The 7,500-nt window shown below is 32.6% G+C and overlaps 1 protein-coding gene across 3 annotated transcripts in view; it reads right to left on the minus strand.

Moving 5' to 3' along the window:
• The window catches only part of LOC136836672 (C-type lectin 1-like), a 189,798-nt gene that overhangs the window by 10,962 nt on the left and 171,336 nt on the right, over window positions 1-7,500 (minus strand). The window lies entirely within an intron of this gene.

Genomic DNA, 7,500 nt, shown 5'->3' on the forward strand with positions numbered 1-7,500 from the left:
GCCAGCAGAAACTTCAGTGTTCCATGTCATAACTTTATTTTATTTCCATTACCAGTGTTTCAGGATTATAAATCCCATCTTCAGGGCTAAAAACAGATAAAATGAAAATCCATACATCAGAAGACAGACTAAAATGGAGCACAGTAGTAAATCATATATTTAAAAAGCAAGGAGTACATCAATGAGGTCAAAATTTCACATGAAAGCAAAATGGCAAGTAATGAAATACGAAATCAGCATTAAAGAATAAAACTATTAAGTTAAGTTCTGAAAAAACTGAATAATAATAAAAACCGCAAGTGAACTTTTGAGAAAATTTCACTATTTACAAACCCAAAAGAAAAAGCATTCTGGTTTGGATACAAATTTTTTTTTAGCTTTTGGTCCGGTTGGTTTTTAAATCTAATGCAAGAATTTATTATGCAGGTCTTATAATTTATCTTGCAATTAGGTTAAATTTCATGAAGAAGTAATTTTCTTACACAACTAATTTAGTAGAAAGTGTTATCCTCCACCTCTTTGAAAGAAATCTTGAACATTGTTAAGCCTAAAACATCCACTTTTAATGTACCTAAGACAGTAATGTATATATCATTGTCATTTTGCTCTACATACAAACATGTACAACAGGAACTCACTGTCATACTTAGCAGTAAGTATCTATACGTCAAATTTTATTTTATTTTCAGGAACACCTTAAAATCAGAAGTCTTTTCAAGTCAAAGACACCTACCGAACTGGTGCGATCTTCAACAGTATATCTGTTTACACTTGTCCCAAATGTAATTTGGGGAACCTTATGGGTAATTCCAGTCGGCTGATGAAGGTTCGCATCGATTATCATCAGGTCGGCCAGTCACCGGACAAGAATAGCTTTATCCCGGAAAGAATTATCTGCAGTATGTAACCATGCAGTAAAATGTACATCCAAAATTCTGTACGGTGATTTCAAAATCCTATCTCAAGCAATAGATAACCGGTTATTCCCATTCTCGAGTTCCTCTTCTTTTACCAGTTATCACCAACCCTCGACAACCATTCAACTGCAGTACCATTAAACAGTGCCTAAGAGACCATTCACGCATTTTGCACTTCTCATTCTCTGTGTTTACTTCCAAGTCCAAAAATAATCATTCAGTCTTTTACGCAGGCTCTATGATGAGTTCTCGTCTCGATGCATTTGTTAGATACTCTTCTGTCTTTGGGTGAAATAATTTTCAAAAGTTCGCTTGGCTTTTAGCCATGGTTACGTTTAGCTTTTTTTTCACTGGAAGTTGGCTTAACCTCATAAATCCGGCGTAATACAAGTTGCAATACATACACCATCCCGGCTTAAAATTGACCATCGCTAATTTAATGAATATGGCATGATGAAATGGAAAGGAAACAGCCTGCACATGCATTAGGAAAAATAATCAAAAGAATTTTCTGTGTCACCACAGCAAGTTGAAAAAGTTTACATGCTGGCTGGAAGTCCTTGGCCCGGGGCGGCCTTCTTTCGACATGCTCACAAAAACACGACGCAAATTATTTTATTCTAAAATGTTTGCAGTTCTGCACAGCAACAATCTAAATTGTTATTTTTAAAAATAAAAGAGCTTTCCACAAAATTACGGTAACACAAAATCTATCCAACATTCATTAAAATAGAGATCAGATCTCTCTCTCTCCCTCTCTCTCTCTCTCTCAGTCTCTGAAGTCACACATGAAAACAGAAACTGAATGAGAAATTTACCCGTGTTTCATTACTTGCCATTTTACTATCATGTGAAATTTTAAGCTCGTTGATGTACTCATTACTTTTTAAATGAATGATTTACTAATGCGCCCATTTTTAGTCCGAATTTCTGATGGTTGGATTTTCATTTTCTGCTTTTAGCCCTGAAGGCGGGATTTGGTGTAATCCCAAAACCAGGTAATGGAAACAATGTTTATAATTACAAATGCTGAAGTTTCTGCTGCCATATTGTTATTAAAGATACGACTTCTTCTGGAAGCGACAGTGCCATTCTTTATATATATATATATATATAGGTTATATATATATATATGATATATATATAGAGTTATATAAGAAAATTTTTTATCACACCGTGTGATAAAAAAATTTCATAATAAGAGTTTTGTTCCAAACGTACCAATGAACCATCATGGCGGAGGGTAATAATGCCGAGGCTAAGCAACTTCCGGTCGCGACGGATAAAATAAGTACAGAAAACTCGGCATTGACTTATACCTTGATAGCCCGGTGGTAGAACGTCGACCGAGCGTTGGATAAGTTCTGTGTCGTGGGATCGCGACCATGCAGTACTAATCCATTTATCACGCATAAATTCCTTCGATGATATACACTGATCCAAATCGGAATTTGATATTAGGTACATTTGTACCATTTTGCATAATTGTATATACATACATACATATTACATAGATATATATATATATATATATATATATATATATATATATATATATATATATATATATATATATATATATATATATGTGTGTGTGTGTGTGTGTGTGTGTGTGTGTGTGTAATGGTAAAACAATATCTTTTCCATTTATGATTCCATATTACATCTTAGATACTGGAACGAGAGAGAGAGAGAGAGAGAGAGAGAGAGAGAGAGAGAGAGAGGTTTTTTTAGGAGGACATTTCCCCACACAACTGAGTAACATGAAACGTTTCTTCTTTTCAACCCCAGGTGAAGTCGACAACTCTACCATGAAAAAGCTGGCACTTTTCATACTACTGCCTGCAGCTTTTTATGAAGTGTTCTATTTTGTTACTTGTAATGAAGGAAACCTATTTACCCGGCAGTTGGCTAGAGGATGGAAAATGCCATGTACACCTAGCTGCCTGGAAATTAGAAATTGCCAGAAGGAAATTATCATTATTGATCATACAAACCCCACCACCTACCCACCTAGCCCCTTTTTGCTGGAAAAAGAAGTAGTGCTTTCTCGAAGAATGACTTAAGTGATTTTGCCCAGAAGTGTAATAAATTCATTCTTGTCTATAGTTTCATTATGAAGGGAGAAAGCTTGGCCTCATATACCCAAAGGGAACCCCACACCATAACATAATGAGTGGGTATTTCTGGCTAGGTGCTGCGTACTGTCCCTCCACACTCTCTTTCTGCTGCAATCACCCAGCACTTGAAAACATGGCATCATCACCCACAGCACTCTCTCTCAATTCTCTCTCTCTCTCTCTCTCTGCTCCTTTTACTCTCTTTCTCTTTTTTTTGCAGGTGTTAAACTGGGTTTTGGATATCCATAAACTTTATAAAATTTCAAATTGAGCATTATTGTATGTTATATCAGATACGTTCCCACTGAGGCTCTTCAAACTTCATTATTAGCTGAAGTAGAAGGTTCCTTTGTCTGAGAACGATCTATGAAAAAATGAGGGTCTAGAGGTAACCTTTCCTGGGCTTCCTGGGATCGGACGGGGATCAGAATGCAGGAGCTTCCTTTCTTTTTGTACGGGCAACAAGTAGGGTGGCTCTAAAAGTACACCAAAAATTCACTATGACGTTATGCTAATTTAAAGAACTCTCTCTCGCTTGTATACTGTCTCTCTGAAGTCTCTACAAGTGTTTGAGTTTTTTAAGTATGGCTTAAAAATTAATCAGAATATGCTTCATATGAAGTATACTTTCCACATTGAATGACACCTATTATCATCACAATATTCATGATAGAAATGGCTAAAGAATTAAAAATCATGGCTAAGGGCGGGAAAAATCCACGCACTTAAAAAGACTCCATCGCACTGACCTTGTAGCTGTTTCATTTGCACGGTGAAACAATGCCCCATTAGTTGACAATTAGTAATTTTTCGGTCAGTTCTTTCCACCCTCTTATGGACAATTTCCAAATTAAATAAAAAGTACTGTGCTGAGGAGGAGGCTGAAGACAGCAATTTATCCTTTCATGGCTTAACAGGTAATATTGATCAACATACCAGTTTGCGAAGTCCTTGAATGACAAACACCTTATATTTTAGCTTTGGTTTGCACTTAAATATTCTCTTTGGATTCCATAACCAATGCAATTTTATGAAAGTGTAACAGAAACTAACCTGCTTTACACTTAACATTACAGTTTGGATTAGAGTTTTAAAAATGTGCTCACACATCAATAAATGGTAGCATTGACAGAAAAAATTGCAGGTGAGATGTTTAAACAGAAGTGAGTGCAGACAGAATAAAGTGCGGACAGAATAAGAGTGGACAGAGAGAATGGACAGAATAAGGTGCAGACAGAAAAAGTGTGGACAGAAAAAAGTGCTGGCAGATAAAAGTGCGGACAGAAAAAGTGCTGGCAGAATAAAGTGCGGACAGAAAAGTGCTTTGGCGAATAGCGCGGTCAGAAAAAAAACGGACAAATATCCAGGGTGCGGGCATATATATATATATTATATATATAAAGATAGATAGAAATAGATATTTAGATATATATATATGTGATATATAAAATTGTATATATATATAAATATGCGATACTATAAATATTGGTATAAAAATATATAGTCCTGATTCCTATGTCCGTCGCTGGTCTGAAACGGAACGGTGATATATATCAACTAAAATTCCCCTACAGAATATATGCTGACTGGAAAAATTTACTTGTAAGGAAAAATATATATATACAAATATAGTCCTAGATAGATAAGTCCGTAGGTTAGATCTACGACGGTATATTTATTATCAACTAAAATTTATAGAAAAAACATATATAAAACATATTACTATACAGAATAGAGTGAATTCCAGAAAAATATATTAAAAAAATTGTAGCTGAAAGATGTGGACACCCAATCACGGTGAACAGATAATTGATAAGTGCTTGTCACGCATCGGGACGAACCGCTTCCTGGTTTTAGAAATAACGATGCACAGTGACTTTGGCCACTGAGCCATGTATATCATGAGGCCCAGTAAGTGCTCGACGTTTCATACAAAAAAAAATAAAAAATGTTGCCCTGTCTTTATCCTGAGAACAGAGATTTAAAAATCCATTGTCATCCAGAAATGTAGGATTTAATTATAAATATAATTCATCACTACCAACTTTTTTACATTTTTTCGCCGTTTATTCAGAAATAATTTATTTGCCTTATGTCTCTTCACTGGTCGCTCTAAATCGTTATATTATATCATCATGGATTTAGGTATTCTGTTTATATTTTTATCCATTTTTTAAAGAGAAAAAGCTTGCCAAACAAATAGAAAAGAGAACCAAAGTGCAAAAGAGAAAACAAGAGGATCCATCTACAGTAGGGTTCCCAATTATAGATTCCGATAGACGCAATATTTCATGGGTGCAGTTAAACGGGATGAAAAAAGCGGTAAAATGGAAAAGATTACTTCTCTCAAATCTCTCTTTATTGAAAATCTTTTATGAAAGGAGACTAAATGTATTTGTTTTGACGCTTCGTGACTTTGAAAGTTTGGGGAATATATATGTATCAGTTTACATATATTTTTTGGTGTAAATAAATTCTTAGGAAAATTTTTAAATGGTTTATTGATATAGCAAATGGTCCCAATATCGCTCAGGTTCAGTTCATTACATGTATACACCCACATACCAATTCATACACAACAAAATACACACACACATATGTATATGTGTATATATGTGTGTCTATATATATATATATATAACCATTTTACTGATATATATATATATATTCATAATATATATATCATCAATCAAGGAAAATATGGAACTGTGATGAATATATATAAATCTGAATTTATAAAATCCACATTTTTATTACTCCCTTTTCTGGAATTTCTATCTTAGGATGAGGTTACAAACCAGTGCCAATCATCATCCTTGTTGTGACCAGGTACATATTTCACCTTTTAGACTCATACCTAAAGCGGGTTTTAAGAAACATTCCATACATCTCGGTCCACGCCGGCATTCGAACCAAGTTCTGTCACTAAGAAGTCACCTCATAACCACTAAATATTATGAGGTCCTGATTTCTCCCAGCGAGAGTCCTGAGATGGATCCTGGCAGGAAGTGATTGAAGCTATATTCTCTCTCTCTCAGGTCAAGGAACAGTGTCACCACAACTGTCTCCGTTAAAAGTCTATTGGGGTTTCTTTGTCTAAAGCTGCGAATTAAGGACCTGAAGTTAGACGACGACTGTATCAAGATTAAAAAAAAAGTTTTATATGCCAAAACGTGATCTCGCTTCGTACTAAAGATCTTTAAAACGAAGAAGATGACAAAACCTAATACCACCTGATGTCCAAAGACGCGTTTTTAAAAAGAAAATTACTAAATAAATTTTATATGTTTGCATATCATTAAAATGTAAAGATGTCATTAAATTATTTTAACTTCAGTTTCTTCATTTTCTATACTATTTCCTCCTTCAAAAGGCAATTAAAAAATTTTAAATTATTATATTTTTCATTTATTTGCCATAATGATAATTTGTTTATGTTTATAAAACCTGGCTAAATTTTTCACGAAAACTTACAGTTGTGTAATTTAACATTATTGTTTTTAAGTCATTTTACTCAAAACAGGGTTTCTCATATTTGTAGGCTGAGTCTGTGGTGAGTTCATTTGTTGTCATTTGTTATTAATGTCTAAAAAAATTAAATGCTTATCAGCTCTGGATATATACAAAATATATATATATAATATATATACAAACTGTATGCTCTAATAGATAAATATATATATATGAAAACAAGTTTAATTACCTTTGTTGTCATTTGTTATTCGGTCAATGTTTTTGGCAAGATTAAAGGAAAATTATATTATTTATATATATATATATATATATATATTATATATATATATATATATATATATATATATATATATATATATATATATATATATATATATATTATATATATATATATATATATATATATATATATATATATATCACCAAGAAACTTGATAACCACTAAAACAATCATGGAAGATATATATATATATATATATATATATATATATATATATATATATAAAATATAGATTTATATATATAGATATATATATATATATATATATATATATATATTATGTATATATATACAGTATATAAAATGATATCTTTTGAATGAATTAAAAAGACTTCCAATAAACACAGCATGAACTCAAGAGTACTACAGACTACAAGTCGAGAAGAAACACTGTTTTGGCGTAAAATTACTTAGCTACAACTCATTGTGTTAAAAATCCCATTGTAAACTTTCGTCAAAAGCATTTTATATGGAAAAAACCACAAGTTACATAATATTTCTGTAAGTTCATCTGTATTAATGGAACCTTTAAAATGTTCATATTAATGTAACTCTTCTGGAAGGAGAATGGAGATGATCCACAAAGTGGGTTGAATACAGACGACAGATTATATACTATATCTATTTGTCTCTATATATATATAGATAGATAAACATATTTCTCTATATATATCTACATCTAAATATATATTTATATATATATATATAT

This window comes from Macrobrachium rosenbergii, chromosome 56 (genome assembly GCF_040412425.1).
Source record: "Macrobrachium rosenbergii isolate ZJJX-2024 chromosome 56, ASM4041242v1, whole genome shotgun sequence".
Lineage (NCBI taxonomy): Eukaryota > Metazoa > Arthropoda > Malacostraca > Decapoda > Palaemonidae > Macrobrachium > Macrobrachium rosenbergii.